Source organism: Gasterosteus aculeatus, chromosome 4 (genome assembly GCF_964276395.1).
Source record: "Gasterosteus aculeatus chromosome 4, fGasAcu3.hap1.1, whole genome shotgun sequence".
Classification (NCBI taxonomy): domain Eukaryota; kingdom Metazoa; phylum Chordata; class Actinopteri; order Perciformes; family Gasterosteidae; genus Gasterosteus; species Gasterosteus aculeatus.
Window position 1 is genome coordinate 30,045,729 of NC_135691.1, and position 12,313 is coordinate 30,058,041.

A 12,313-nucleotide genomic window follows, 5' to 3' on the forward strand; every position below is an offset into this window, starting at 1 on the left:
ATTTGGCGCTTTCACAAATGTGGCCCGGGTTCAATTTCCGGTCAGGGAAGTCAGATATAAAGTGTTAAATTCCTGGTCAGGGAATTCAAGCTTTAACTTTTAATTCAAGCCAAACTGCAGATGTTTTTAATGTATTCGACTTAAACTATGACTTCATTTGCATAATTGTGTCCCTGATGGTCTAGTGGCTAGGATTTGGCGCTTTCACCGCCGCGGCCCGGGTTCAATTCCCGGTCACGGAAATGAGATTTAGAGTTTGGAATTCCAGATCCAACTTTTAATTCAAGCCAAATTGCAGATGTTATGGAATTCCAGATCCAACTTTTAATTCAATCCAAACTGCAGATGTTTTTAAAGTTTTCGACTTAAATTAAGACTTCATTAGCATAATCATGTCCCTGATGGTCTAGTGGCTAGGATTCGGCGCTCTCACCGCCGCGGCCCGGGTTCAATTCCCGGTCAGGGAAATGAGATTTAGAGTTTGGAATTCCAGATCCAACTTTTAATTCAAGCCAAACTGCAGATGTTTTTAAAGTTTTTGACTTAAACTATGACTTCATTTGCATAATCGTGTCCCTGATGGTCTAGTGGCTAGGGTTCGGCGCTCTCACCGCCGCGGCCCGGGTTCAATTCCCGGTCAGGGAAATGAGATTTAGAGTTTGGAATTCCAGATCCAACTTTTAATTCAAGCCAAACTGCAGATGTTTTTAAAGTTTTTGACTTAAACTATGACTTCATTTGCATAATCATGTCCCTGATGGTCTAGTGGCTAGGATTCGGCGCTCTCACCGCCGCGGCCCGGGTTCAATTCCCGGTCAGGGAAATGAGATTTAGAGTTTGGAATTGCAGATCCAACTTTTAATTCAAGCCAAACTACAGATGTTTTTAAAGCATTCGACTTAAACTATGACTTCATTTGCATAATTGTGTCCCTGATGGTCTAGTGGCTCGGATTTGGCTCTTTCACCGCCGCGGCCCGGGTTCAATTCCCGGTCAGGGAAATGAGATTTAGAGTTTGGAATTCCAGATCTAACTTTTAATTCAAGCCAAACTGCAGATGTTATGGAATTCCAGATCCAACTTTTAATTCAAGCCAAACTGCAGATGTTTTTAAAGTTTTTGACTTAAACTATGACTTCATTTGCATAATCATGTCCCTGATGGTCTAGTGGCTAGGATTCGGCGCTCTCACCGCCGCGGCCCGGGTTCAATTCCCGGTCAGGGAAATGAGATTTAGAGTTTGGAATTGCAGATCCAACTTTTAATTCAAGCCAAACTACAGATGTTTTTAAAGCATTCGACTTAAACTATGACTTCATTTGCATAATTGTGTCCCTGATGGTCTAGTGGCTCGGATTTGGCGCTTTCACCGCTGTGGCCCGGGTTCAATTTCCGGTCAGGGAAATCAGATATAAAGTGTTAAATTCCTGGTCAGGGAATTCAAGCTTTAACTTTTAATTCAAGCCAAACTGCAGATGTTTTTAATGTATTCGACTTAAACTATGACTTCATTTGCATAATTGTGTCCCTGATGGTCTAGTGGCTAGGATTTGGCGCTTTCACAAATGTGGCCCGGGTTCAATTTCCGGTCAGGGAAGTCAGATATAAAGTGTTAAATTCCTGGTCAGGGAATTCAAGCTTTAACTTTTAATTCAAGCCAAACTGCAGATGTTTTTAATGTATTCGACTTAAACTATGACTTCATTTGCATAATTGTGTCCCTGATGGTCTAGTGGCTAGGATTTGGCGCTTTCACCGCTGTGGCCCGGGTTCAATTTCCGGTCAGGGAAATGAGATTTGGAGTTTGGAATTCCAGATCCAACTTTTAATTCAAGCCAAACTGCAGATGTTTTTAAAGTATTCGACTTAAACTATGACTTCATTTGCATAATTGTGTCCCTGAGGGTCTAGTGGCTAGGATTTGGCGCTTTCACCGCTGTGGCCAGGGTTCAATTTCCGGTCAGGGAAGTCAGATATAAAGTGTTAAATTCCTGGTCAGGGAATTCAAGCTTTAACTTTTAATTCAAGCCAAACTGCAGATGTTTTTAATGTATTCGACTTAAACTATGACTTCATTTGCATAATTGTGTCCCTGATGGTCTAGTGGCTAGGATTTGGCGCTTTCACCGCTGTGGCCCGGGTTCAATTTCCGGTCAGGGAAATCAGATATAAAGTGTTAAATTCCTAGTCAGGGAATTGAAGCTCTAAATTTTAATTCAAGCCAAACTACAGTGTTTTTAAAGTATTCGACTTAAACTATGACTTCATTTGCATAATTGTGTCCCTGAGGGTCTAGTGGCTAGGATTTGGCGCTGTCACAGCTGTGGCCCGGGTTCAATTTCCGGTCAGGGAAATCAGATATAAAGTGTTAAATTCCTAGTCAGGGAATTGAAGCTCTAAATTTTAATTCAAGCCAAACTACAGATGTTTTTAAAGCATTCGACTTAAACTATGACTCCATTTGCATAATTGTGTCCCTGATGGTCTAGTGGCTAGGATTTGGCGCTTTCACCGCTGTGGCCCGGGTTCAATTTCCGGTCAGGGAAGTCAGATATAAAGTGTTAAATTCCTGGTCAGGGAATTCAAGCTTTAACTTTTAATTCAAGCCAAACTGCAGATGTTTTTAAAGTATTCGACTTAAACTATGACTTCATTTGCATAATTGTGTCCCTGATGGTCTAGTGGCTCGGATTTGGCTCTTTCACCGCCGCGGCCGGGGTTCAATTCCCGGTCAGGGAAATGAGATTTAGAGTTTGGAATTCCAGATCCAACTTTTAATTCAAGCCAAATTGCAGATGTTATGGAATTCCAGATCCAACTTTTAATTCAAGCCAAACTGCAGATGTTTTTAAAGTTTTCGACTTAAATTAAGACTTCATTAGCATAATCATGTCCCTGATGGTCTAGTGGCTAGGATTCTAAATCTCTCACTGCCGCGGCCCGGGTTCAATTCCCGGTCGGGGAAATTAGATATAAAGTGTTAAATTCCTAGTCAGGGAATTGAAGCTCTAAATTTTAATTCAAGCCAAACTACAGATGTTTTTAAAGCATTCGAGATAAACTTTGACTTCATTTGCATAATTATGTCCCTGATGGTCTAGTGGCTAGGATTTGGCGCTTTCACAAATGTGGCCCGGGTTCAATTTCCGGTCAGGGAAGTCAGATATAAAGTGTTAAATTCCTGGTCAGGGAATTCAAGCTTTAACTTTTAATTCAAGCCAAACTGCAGATGTTTTTAATGTATTCGACTTAAACTATGACTTCATTTGCATAATTGTGTCCCTGATGGTCTAGTGGCTAGGATTTGGCGCTTTCACCCCCGCGGCCCGGGTTCAATTCCCGGTCACGGAAATGAGATTTAGAGTTTGGAATTCCAGATCCAACTTTTAATTCAAGCCAAATTGCAGATGTTATGGAATTCCAGATCCAACTTTTAATTCAAGCCAAACTGCAGATGTTTTTAAAGTTTTCGACTTAAATTAAGACTTCATTAGCATAATCATTTTCCCTGATGGTCTAGTGGCTAGGATTCGGCGCTCTCACCGCCGCGGCCCGGGTTCAATTCCCGGTCAGGGAAATGAGATTTAGAGTTTGGAATTCCAGATCCAACTTTTAATTCAAGCCAAACTGCAGATGTTTTTAAAGTTTTTGACTTAAACTATGACTTCATTTGCATAATCATGTCCCTGATGGTCTAGTGGCTAGGATTCGGCGCTCTCACCGCCGCGGCCCGGGTTCAATTCCCGGTCAGGGAAATGAGATTTAGAGTTTGGAATTGCAGATCCAACTTTTAATTCAAGCCAAACTACAGATGTTTTTAAAGCATTCGACTTAAACTATGACTTCATTTGCATAATTGTGTCCCTGATGGTCTAGTGGCTCGGATTTGGCTCTTTCACCGCCGCGGCCCGGGTTCAATTCCCGGTCAGGGAAATGAGATTTAGAGTTTGGAATTCCAGATCTAACTTTTAATTCAAGCCAAACTGCAGATGTTATGGAATTCCAGATCCAACTTTTAATTCAAGCCAAACTGCAGATGTTTTTAATGTATTCGACTTAAACTATGACTTCATTTGCATAATTGTGTCCCTGATGGTCTAGTGGCTAGGATTTGGCGCTTTCACCGCCGCGGCCCGGGTTCAATTCCCGGTCAGGGAAATGAGATTTAGAGTTTGGAATTCCAGATCCAACTTTTAATTCAAGCCAAACTGCAGATGTTATGGAATTCCAGATCCAACTTTTAATTCAAGCCAAACTGCAGATGTTTTTAAAGTTTTTGACTTAAACTATGACTTAAATTGCATAATCATGTCCCTGATGGTCTAGTGGCTAGGATTCGGCGCTCTCACCGCCGCGGCCCGGGTTCAATTCCCGGTCAGGGAAATGAGATTTAGAGTTTGGAATTCCAGATCCAACTTTTAATTCAAGCCAAACTGCAGATGTTTTTAAAGTTTTTGACTTAAACTATGACTTCATTTGCATAATCATGTCCCTGATGGTCTAGTGGCTAGGATTCGGCGCTCTCACCGCCGCGGCCCGGGTTCAATTCCCGGTCAGGGAAATGAGATTTAGAGTTTGGAATTGCAGATCCAACTTTTAATTCAAGCCAAACTACAGATGTTTTTAAAGCATTCGACTTAAACTATGACTTCATTTGCATAATTGTGTCCCTGATGGTCTAGTGGCTCGGATTTGGCTCTTTCACCGCCGCGGCCCGGGTTCAATTCCCGGTCAGGGAAATGAGATTTAGAGTTTGGAATTCCAGATCTAACTTTTAATTCAAGCCAAACTGCAGATGTTATGGAATTCCAGATCCAACTTTTAATTCAAGCCAAACTGCAGATGTTTTTAATGTATTCGACTTAAACTATGACTTCATTTGCATAATTGTGTCCCTGATGGTCTAGTGGCTAGGATTTGGCGCTTTCACCGCCGCGGCCCGGGTTCAATTCCCGGTCAGGGAAATGAGATTTAGAGTTTGGAATTCCAGATCCAACTTTTAATTCAAGCCAAACTGCAGATGTTATGGAATTCCAGATCCAACTTTTAATTCAAGCCAAACTGCAGATGTTTTTAAAGTTTTTGACTTAAACTATGACTTAAATTGCATAATCATGTCCCTGATGGTCTAGTGGCTAGGATTCGGCGCTCTCACCGCCGCGGCCCGGGTTCAATTCCCGGTCAGGGAAATGAGATTTAGAGTTTGGAATTCCAGAACCAACTTTTAATTCAAGCCAAACTACAGATGTTTTCAAAGCATTCGACTTAAACTATGACTCCATTTGCATAATTGTGTCCCTGAGGGTCTAGTGGCTAGGATTTGGCGCTTTCACCGCTGTGGCCCGGGTTCAATTTCCGGTCAGGGAAGTCAGATATAAAGTGTTAAATTCCTGGTCAGGGAATTCAAGCTTTAACTTTTAATTCAAGCCAAACTGCAGATGTTTTTAATGTATTCGACTTAAACTATGACTTCATTTGCATAATTGTGTCCCTGATGGTCTAGTGGCTAGGATTTGGCGCTTTCACCGCTGTGGCCCGGGTTCAATTTCCGGTCAGGGAAATCAGATATAAAGTGTTAAATTCCTAGTCAGGGAATTGAAGCTCTAAATTTTAATTCAAGCCAAACTACAGTGTTTTTAAAGTATTCGACTTAAACTATGACTTCATTTGCATAATTGTGTCCCTGAGGGTCTAGTGGCTAGGATTTGGCGCTTTCACCGCTGTGGCCCGGGTTCAATTTCCGGTCAGGGAAATCAGATATAAAGTGTTAAATTCCTAGTCAGGGAATTGAAGCTCTAAATTTTAATTCAAGCCAAACTACAGTGTTTTTAAAGTATTCGACTTAAACTATGACTTCATTTGCATAATTGTGTCCCTGAGGGTCTAGTGGCTAGGATTTGGCGCTTTCACCGCTGTGGCCCGGGTTCAATTTCCGGTCAGGGAAGTCAGATATAAAGTGTTAAATTCCTGGTCAGGGAATTCAAGCTTTAACTTTTAATTCAAGCCAAACTGCAGATGTTTTTAATGTATTCGACTTAAACTATGACTTCATTTGCATAATTGTGTCCCTGATGGTCTAGTGGCTAGGATTTGGCGCTTTCACCGCTGTGGCCCGGGTTCAATTTCCGGTCAGGGAAGTCAGATATAAAGTGTTAAATTCCTGGTCAGGGAATTCAAGCTTTAACTTTTAATTCAAGCCAAACTGCAGATGTTTTTAATGTATTCGACTTAAACTATGACTTAATTTGCATAATTGTGTCCCTGATGGTCTAGTGGCTAGGATTTGGCGCTTTCACCGCTGTGGCCCGGGTTCAATTTCCGGTCAGGGAAATGAGATTTGGAGTTTGGAATTCCAGATCCAACTTTTAATTCAAGCCAAACTGCAGATGTTTTTAAAGTATTCGACTTAAACTATGACTTCATTTGCATAATTGTGTCCCTGAGGGTCTAGTGGCTAGGATTTGGCGCTTTCACCGCTGTGGCCAGGGTTCAATTTCCGGTCAGGGAAGTCAGATATAAAGTGTTAAATTCCTGGTCAGGGAATTCCAGCTTTAACTTTTAATTCAAGCCAAACTGCAGATGTTTTTAAAGTATTCGACTTAAACTATGACTTCATTTGCATAATTGTGTCCCTGATGTTCTAGTGGCTAGGATTTGGCGCTTTCACCGTCGCGGCCCGGGTTCAATTTCCGGTCAGGGAAGTCAGATATAAAGTGTTAAATTCCTGGTCAGGGAATTCAAGCTTTAACTTTTAATTCAAGCCAAACTGCAGATGTTTTTAATGTATTCGACTTAAACTATGACTTCATTTGCATAATTGTGTCCCTGATGGTCTAGTGGCTAGGATTTGGCGCTGTCACAGCTGTGGCCCGGGTTCAATTTCCGGTCAGGGAAATCAGATATAAAGTGTTAAATTCCTAGTCAGGGAATTGAAGCTCTAAATTTTAATTCAAGCCAAACTACAGATGTTTTTAAAGCATTCGACTTAAACTATGACTCCATTTGCATAATTGTGTCCCTGATGGTCTAGTGGCTAGGATTTGGCGCTTTCACCGCTGTGGCCCGGGTTCAATTTCCGGTCAGGGAAGTCAGATATAAAGTGTTAAATTCCTGGTCAGGGAATTCAAGCTTTAACTTTTAATTCAAGCCAAACTGCAGATGTTTTTAATGTATTCGACTTAAACTATGACTTCATTTGCATAATTGTGTCCCTGATGGTCTAGTGGCTCGGATTTGGCTCTTTCACCGCCGCGGCCGGGGTTCAATTCCCGGTCAGGGAAATGAGATTTAGAGTTTGGAATTCCAGATCCAACTTTTAATTCAAGCCAAATTGCAGATGTTATGGAATTCCAGATCCAACTTTTAATTCAAGCCAAACTGCAGATGTTTTTAAAGTTTTCGACTTAAATTAAGACTTCATTAGCATAATCATGTCCCTGATGGTCTAGTGGCTAGGATTCTAAATCTCTCACCGCCGCGGCCCGGGTTCAATTCCCGGTCGGGGAAATTAGATATAAAGTGTTAAATTCCTAGTCAGGGAATTGAAGCTCTAAATTTTAATTCAAGCCAAACTACAGATGTTTTTAAAGCATTCGAGATAAACTTTGACTTCATTTGCATAATTATGTCCCTGATGGTCTAGTGGCTAGGATTTGGCGCTTTCACAAATGTGGCCCGGGTTCAATTTCCGGTCAGGGAAGTCAGATATAAAGTGTTAAATTCCTGGTCAGGGAATTCAAGCTTTAACTTTTAATTCAAGCCAAACTGCAGATGTTTTTAATGTATTCGACTTAAACTATGACTTCATTTGCATAATTGTGTCCCTGATGGTCTAGTGGCTAGGATTTGGCGCTTTCACCGCCGCGGCCCGGGTTCAATTCCCGGTCACGGAAATGAGATTTAGAGTTTGGAATTCCAGATCCAACTTTTAATTCAAGCCAAATTGCAGATGTTATGGAATTCCAGATCCAACTTTTAATTCAAGCCAAACTGCAGATGTTTTTAAAGTTTTCGACTTAAATTAAGACTTCATTAGCATAATCATGTCCCTGATGGTCTAGTGGCTAGGATTCGGCGCTCTCACCGCCGCGGCCCGGGTTCAATTCCCGGTCAGGGAAATGAGATTTAGAGTTTGGAATTCCAGATCCAACTTTTAATTCAAGCCAAACTGCAGATGTTTTTAAAGTTTTTGACTTAAACTATGACTTCATTTGCATAATTGTGTCCCTGATGGTCTAGTGGCTAGGATTTGGCGCTTTCACCGCTGTGGCCCGGGTTCAATTTCCGGTCAGGGAAATGAGATTTGGAGTTTGGAATTCCAGATCCAACTTTTAATTCAAGCCAAACTGCAGATGTTTTTAAAGTATTCGACTTAAACTATGACTTCATTTGCATAATTGTGTCCCTGAGGGTCTAGTGGCTAGGATTTGGCGCTTTCACCGCTGTGGCCAGGGTTCAATTTCCGGTCAGGGAAGTCAGATATAAAGTGTTAAATTCCTGGTCAGGGAATTCCAGCTTTAACTTTTAATTCAAGCCAAACTGCAGATGTTTTTAAAGTATTCGACTTAAACTATGACTTCATTTGCATAATTGTGTCCCTGATGTTCTAGTGGCTAGGATTTGGCGCTTTCACCGTCGCGGCCCGGGTTCAATTTCCGGTCAGGGAAGTCAGATATAAAGTGTTAAATTCCTGGTCAGGGAATTCAAGCTTTAACTTTTAATTCAAGCCAAACTGCAGATGTTTTTAATGTATTCGACTTAAACTATGACTTCATTTGCATAATTGTGTCCCTGATGGTCTAGTGGCTAGGATTTGGCGCTGTCACAGCTGTGGCCCGGGTTCAATTTCCGGTCAGGGAAATCAGATATAAAGTGTTAAATTCCTAGTCAGGGAATTGAAGCTCTAAATTTTAATTCAAGCCAAACTACAGATGTTTTTAAAGCATTCGACTTAAACTATGACTCCATTTGCATAATTGTGTCCCTGATGGTCTAGTGGCTAGGATTTGGCGCTTTCACCGCTGTGGCCCGGGTTCAATTTCCGGTCAGGGAAGTCAGATATAAAGTGTTAAATTCCTGGTCAGGGAATTCAAGCTTTAACTTTTAATTCAAGCCAAACTGCAGATGTTTTTAATGTATTCGACTTAAACTATGACTTCATTTGCATAATTGTGTCCCTGATGGTCTAGTGGCTCGGATTTGGCTCTTTCACCGCCGCGGCCGGGGTTCAATTCCCGGTCAGGGAAATGAGATTTAGAGTTTGGAATTCCAGATCCAACTTTTAATTCAAGCCAAACTGCAGATGTTATGGAATTCCAGATCCAACTTTTAATTCAAGCCAAACTGCAGATGTTTTTAAAGTTTTCGACTTAAATTAAGACTTCATTAGCATAATCATGTCCCTGATGGTCTAGTGGCTAGGATTCTAAATCTCTCACCGCCGCGGCCCGGGTTCAATTCCCGGTCGGGGAAATTAGATATAAAGTGTTAAATTCCTAGTCAGGGAATTGAAGCTCTAAATTTTAATTCAAGCCAAACTACAGATGTTTTTAAAGCATTCGAGATAAACTTTGACTTCATTTGCATAATTATGTCCCTGATGGTCTAGTGGCTAGGATTTGGCGCTTTCACAAATGTGGCCCGGGTTCAATTTCCGGTCAGGGAAGTCAGATATAAAGTGTTAAATTCCTGGTCAGGGAATTCAAGCTTTAACTTTTAATTCAAGCCAAACTGCAGATGTTTTTAATGTATTCGACTTAAACTATGACTTCATTTGCATAATTGTGTCCCTGATGGTCTAGTGGCTAGGATTTGGCGCTTTCACCGCCGCGGCCCGGGTTCAATTCCCGGTCACGGAAATGAGATTTAGAGTTTGGAATTCCAGATCCAACTTTTAATTCAAGCCAAATTGCAGATGTTATGGAATTCCAGATCCAACTTTTAATTCAAGCCAAACTGCAGATGTTTTTAAAGTTTTCGACTTAAATTAAGACTTCATTAGCATAATCATGTCCCTGATGGTCTAGTGGCTAGGATTCGGCGCTCTCACCGCCGCGGCCCGGGTTCAATTCCCGGTCAGGGAAATGAGATTTAGAGTTTGGAATTCCAGATCCAACTTTTAATTCAAGCCAAACTGCAGATGTTTTTAAAGTTTTTGACTTAAACTATGACTTCATTTGCATAATCGTGTCCCTGATGGTCTAGTGGCTAGGATTCGGCGCTCTCACCGCCGCGGCCCGGGTTCAATTCCCGGTCAGGGAAATGAGATTTAGAGTTTGGAATTCCAGATCCAACTTTTAATTCAAGCCAAACTGCAGATGTTTTTAAAGTTTTTGACTTAAACTATGACTTCATTTGCATAATCATGTCCCTGATGGTCTAGTGGCTAGGATTCGGCGCTCTCACCGCCGCGGCCCGGGTTCAATTCCCGGTCAGGGAAATGAGATTTAGAGTTTGGAATTGCAGATCCAACTTTTAATTCAAGCCAAACTACAGATGTTTTTAAAGCATTCGACTTAAACTATGACTTCATTTGCATAATTGTGTCCCTGATGGTCTAGTGGCTCGGATTTGGCTCTTTCACCGCCGCGGCCCGGGTTCAATTCCCGGTCAGGGAAATGAGATTTAGAGTTTGGAATTCCAGATCTAACTTTTAATTCAAGCCAAACTGCAGATGTTATGGAATTCCAGATCCAACTTTTAATTCAAGCCAAACTGCAGATGTTTTTAATGTATTCGACTTAAACTATGACTTCATTTGCATAATTGTGTCCCTGATGGTCTAGTGGCTAGGATTTGGCGCTTTCACCGCCGCGGCCCGGGTTCAATTCCCGGTCAGGGAAATGAGATTTAGAGTTTGGAATTCCAGATCCAACTTTTAATTCAAGCCAAACTGCAGATGTTATGGAATTCCAGATCCAACTTTTAATTCAAGCCAAACTGCAGATGTTTTTAAAGTTTTTGACTTAAACTATGACTTAATTTGCATAATCATGTCCCTGATGGTCTAGTGGCTAGGATTCGGCGCTCTCACCGCCGCGGCCCGGGTTCAATTCCCGGTCAGGGAAATGAGATTTAGATTTTGGAATTCCAGATCCAACTTTTAATTCAAGCCAAACTACAGATGTTTTCAAAGCATTCGACTTAAACTATGACTCCATTTGCATAATTGTGTCCCTGAGGGTCTAGTGGCTAGGATTTGGCGCTTTCACCGCTGTGGCCCGGGTTCAATTTCCGGTCAGGGAAGTCAGATATAAAGTGTTAAATTCCTGGTCAGGGAATTCAAGCATTAACTTTTAATTCAAGCCAAACTGCAGATGTTTTTAATGTATTCGACTTAAACTATGACTTCATTTGCATAATTGTGTCCCTGATGGTCTAGTGGCTAGGATTTGGCGCTTTCACCGCTGTGGCCCGGGTTCAATTTCCGGTCAGGGAAATCAGATATAAAGTGTTAAATTCCTAGTCAGGGAATTGAAGCTCTAAATTTTAATTCAAGCCAAACTACAGTGTTTTTAAAGTATTCGACTTAAACTATGACTTCATTTGCATAATTGTGTCCCTGAGGGTCTAGTGGCTAGGATTTGGCGCTTTCACCGCCGCGGCCCGGGTTCAATTCCCGGTCAGGGAAATGAGATTTAGAGTTTGGAATTCCAGATCCAACTTTTAATTCAAGCCAAACTGCAGATGTTATGGAATTCCAGATCCAACTTTTAATTCAAGCCAAACTGCAGATGTTTTTAAAGTTTTTGACTTAAACTATGACTTAATTTGCATAATCATGTCCCTGATGGTCTAGTGGCTAGGATTCGGCGCTCTCACCGCCGCGGCCCGGGTTCAATTCCCGGTCAGGGAAATGAGATTTAGATTTTGGAATTCCAGATCCAACTTTTAATTCAAGCCAAACTACAGATGTTTTCAAAGCATTCGACTTAAACTATGACTCCATTTGCATAATTGTGTCCCTGAGGGTCTAGTGGCTAGGATTTGGCGCTTTCACCGCTGTGGCCCGGGTTCAATTTCCGGTCAGGGAAGTCAGATATAAAGTGTTAAATTCCTGGTCAGGGAATTCAAGCATTAACTTTTAATTCAAGCCAAACTGCAGATGTTTTTAATGTATTCGACTTAAACTATGACTTCATTTGCATAATTGTGTCCCTGATGGTCTAGTGGCTAGGATTTGGCGCTTTCACCGCTGTGGCCCGGGTTCAATTTCCGGTCAGGGAAATCAGATATAAAGTGTTAAATTCCTAGTCAGGGAATTGAAGCTTTAACTTTTAATTCAAGCCAAACTGCAGATGTTTTTAATGTATTC

The 12,313-nt window shown here is 41.5% G+C and overlaps 32 non-coding genes across 32 annotated transcripts; all 32 read left to right on the forward strand.

The window, feature by feature from the left end:
* Nucleotides 1-170: 170 nt before the first annotated feature.
* Nucleotides 171-242, forward strand: trnae-uuc (transfer RNA glutamic acid (anticodon UUC)). The gene has a single exon. It is a non-coding gene; the product is annotated as a tRNA-Glu (tRNA).
* A 153-nt stretch (nucleotides 243-395) lies between these two features.
* Nucleotides 396-467, forward strand: trnae-cuc (transfer RNA glutamic acid (anticodon CUC)). The gene has a single exon. It is a non-coding gene; the product is annotated as a tRNA-Glu (tRNA).
* A 284-nt stretch (nucleotides 468-751) lies between these two features.
* Nucleotides 752-823, forward strand: trnae-cuc (transfer RNA glutamic acid (anticodon CUC)). Its single transcript has one exon. It is a non-coding gene; the product is annotated as a tRNA-Glu (tRNA).
* A 331-nt stretch (nucleotides 824-1,154) lies between these two features.
* Nucleotides 1,155-1,226, forward strand: trnae-cuc (transfer RNA glutamic acid (anticodon CUC)). The gene has a single exon. It is a non-coding gene; the product is annotated as a tRNA-Glu (tRNA).
* A 492-nt stretch (nucleotides 1,227-1,718) lies between these two features.
* trnae-uuc (transfer RNA glutamic acid (anticodon UUC)) lies at nucleotides 1,719-1,790 on the forward strand. Its single transcript has one exon. It is a non-coding gene; the product is annotated as a tRNA-Glu (tRNA).
* A 299-nt stretch (nucleotides 1,791-2,089) lies between these two features.
* Nucleotides 2,090-2,161, forward strand: trnae-uuc (transfer RNA glutamic acid (anticodon UUC)). Its single transcript has one exon. It is a non-coding gene; the product is annotated as a tRNA-Glu (tRNA).
* Nucleotides 2,162-2,474: 313 nt separating this feature from the next.
* trnae-uuc (transfer RNA glutamic acid (anticodon UUC)) lies at nucleotides 2,475-2,546 on the forward strand. The gene has a single exon. It is a non-coding gene; the product is annotated as a tRNA-Glu (tRNA).
* A 959-nt stretch (nucleotides 2,547-3,505) lies between these two features.
* trnae-cuc (transfer RNA glutamic acid (anticodon CUC)) lies at nucleotides 3,506-3,577 on the forward strand. The gene has a single exon. It is a non-coding gene; the product is annotated as a tRNA-Glu (tRNA).
* A 106-nt stretch (nucleotides 3,578-3,683) lies between these two features.
* trnae-cuc (transfer RNA glutamic acid (anticodon CUC)) lies at nucleotides 3,684-3,755 on the forward strand. The gene has a single exon. It is a non-coding gene; the product is annotated as a tRNA-Glu (tRNA).
* Nucleotides 3,756-4,086: 331 nt separating this feature from the next.
* trnae-uuc (transfer RNA glutamic acid (anticodon UUC)) lies at nucleotides 4,087-4,158 on the forward strand. Its single transcript has one exon. It is a non-coding gene; the product is annotated as a tRNA-Glu (tRNA).
* Nucleotides 4,159-4,311: 153 nt separating this feature from the next.
* Nucleotides 4,312-4,383, forward strand: trnae-cuc (transfer RNA glutamic acid (anticodon CUC)). Its single transcript has one exon. It is a non-coding gene; the product is annotated as a tRNA-Glu (tRNA).
* A 106-nt stretch (nucleotides 4,384-4,489) lies between these two features.
* Nucleotides 4,490-4,561, forward strand: trnae-cuc (transfer RNA glutamic acid (anticodon CUC)). Its single transcript has one exon. It is a non-coding gene; the product is annotated as a tRNA-Glu (tRNA).
* A 331-nt stretch (nucleotides 4,562-4,892) lies between these two features.
* On the forward strand, nucleotides 4,893-4,964 carry trnae-uuc (transfer RNA glutamic acid (anticodon UUC)). The gene has a single exon. It is a non-coding gene; the product is annotated as a tRNA-Glu (tRNA).
* Nucleotides 4,965-5,117: 153 nt separating this feature from the next.
* trnae-cuc (transfer RNA glutamic acid (anticodon CUC)) lies at nucleotides 5,118-5,189 on the forward strand. The gene has a single exon. It is a non-coding gene; the product is annotated as a tRNA-Glu (tRNA).
* Nucleotides 5,190-5,488: 299 nt separating this feature from the next.
* Nucleotides 5,489-5,560, forward strand: trnae-uuc (transfer RNA glutamic acid (anticodon UUC)). The gene has a single exon. It is a non-coding gene; the product is annotated as a tRNA-Glu (tRNA).
* Nucleotides 5,561-6,065: 505 nt separating this feature from the next.
* Nucleotides 6,066-6,137, forward strand: trnae-uuc (transfer RNA glutamic acid (anticodon UUC)). The gene has a single exon. It is a non-coding gene; the product is annotated as a tRNA-Glu (tRNA).
* Nucleotides 6,138-6,258: 121 nt separating this feature from the next.
* trnae-uuc (transfer RNA glutamic acid (anticodon UUC)) lies at nucleotides 6,259-6,330 on the forward strand. Its single transcript has one exon. It is a non-coding gene; the product is annotated as a tRNA-Glu (tRNA).
* Nucleotides 6,331-7,015: 685 nt separating this feature from the next.
* Nucleotides 7,016-7,087, forward strand: trnae-uuc (transfer RNA glutamic acid (anticodon UUC)). Its single transcript has one exon. It is a non-coding gene; the product is annotated as a tRNA-Glu (tRNA).
* Nucleotides 7,088-7,820: 733 nt separating this feature from the next.
* On the forward strand, nucleotides 7,821-7,892 carry trnae-uuc (transfer RNA glutamic acid (anticodon UUC)). Its single transcript has one exon. It is a non-coding gene; the product is annotated as a tRNA-Glu (tRNA).
* A 153-nt stretch (nucleotides 7,893-8,045) lies between these two features.
* On the forward strand, nucleotides 8,046-8,117 carry trnae-cuc (transfer RNA glutamic acid (anticodon CUC)). The gene has a single exon. It is a non-coding gene; the product is annotated as a tRNA-Glu (tRNA).
* Nucleotides 8,118-8,223: 106 nt separating this feature from the next.
* On the forward strand, nucleotides 8,224-8,295 carry trnae-uuc (transfer RNA glutamic acid (anticodon UUC)). The gene has a single exon. It is a non-coding gene; the product is annotated as a tRNA-Glu (tRNA).
* A 685-nt stretch (nucleotides 8,296-8,980) lies between these two features.
* trnae-uuc (transfer RNA glutamic acid (anticodon UUC)) lies at nucleotides 8,981-9,052 on the forward strand. Its single transcript has one exon. It is a non-coding gene; the product is annotated as a tRNA-Glu (tRNA).
* A 733-nt stretch (nucleotides 9,053-9,785) lies between these two features.
* trnae-uuc (transfer RNA glutamic acid (anticodon UUC)) lies at nucleotides 9,786-9,857 on the forward strand. The gene has a single exon. It is a non-coding gene; the product is annotated as a tRNA-Glu (tRNA).
* Nucleotides 9,858-10,010: 153 nt separating this feature from the next.
* On the forward strand, nucleotides 10,011-10,082 carry trnae-cuc (transfer RNA glutamic acid (anticodon CUC)). The gene has a single exon. It is a non-coding gene; the product is annotated as a tRNA-Glu (tRNA).
* Nucleotides 10,083-10,188: 106 nt separating this feature from the next.
* On the forward strand, nucleotides 10,189-10,260 carry trnae-cuc (transfer RNA glutamic acid (anticodon CUC)). The gene has a single exon. It is a non-coding gene; the product is annotated as a tRNA-Glu (tRNA).
* Nucleotides 10,261-10,366: 106 nt separating this feature from the next.
* Nucleotides 10,367-10,438, forward strand: trnae-cuc (transfer RNA glutamic acid (anticodon CUC)). The gene has a single exon. It is a non-coding gene; the product is annotated as a tRNA-Glu (tRNA).
* Nucleotides 10,439-10,769: 331 nt separating this feature from the next.
* On the forward strand, nucleotides 10,770-10,841 carry trnae-uuc (transfer RNA glutamic acid (anticodon UUC)). Its single transcript has one exon. It is a non-coding gene; the product is annotated as a tRNA-Glu (tRNA).
* Nucleotides 10,842-10,994: 153 nt separating this feature from the next.
* Nucleotides 10,995-11,066, forward strand: trnae-cuc (transfer RNA glutamic acid (anticodon CUC)). The gene has a single exon. It is a non-coding gene; the product is annotated as a tRNA-Glu (tRNA).
* A 299-nt stretch (nucleotides 11,067-11,365) lies between these two features.
* On the forward strand, nucleotides 11,366-11,437 carry trnae-uuc (transfer RNA glutamic acid (anticodon UUC)). The gene has a single exon. It is a non-coding gene; the product is annotated as a tRNA-Glu (tRNA).
* Nucleotides 11,438-11,557: 120 nt separating this feature from the next.
* trnae-uuc (transfer RNA glutamic acid (anticodon UUC)) lies at nucleotides 11,558-11,629 on the forward strand. The gene has a single exon. It is a non-coding gene; the product is annotated as a tRNA-Glu (tRNA).
* Nucleotides 11,630-11,782: 153 nt separating this feature from the next.
* trnae-cuc (transfer RNA glutamic acid (anticodon CUC)) lies at nucleotides 11,783-11,854 on the forward strand. Its single transcript has one exon. It is a non-coding gene; the product is annotated as a tRNA-Glu (tRNA).
* Nucleotides 11,855-12,153: 299 nt separating this feature from the next.
* trnae-uuc (transfer RNA glutamic acid (anticodon UUC)) lies at nucleotides 12,154-12,225 on the forward strand. Its single transcript has one exon. It is a non-coding gene; the product is annotated as a tRNA-Glu (tRNA).
* The last annotated feature ends 88 nt before the right edge of the window (nucleotides 12,226-12,313 follow it).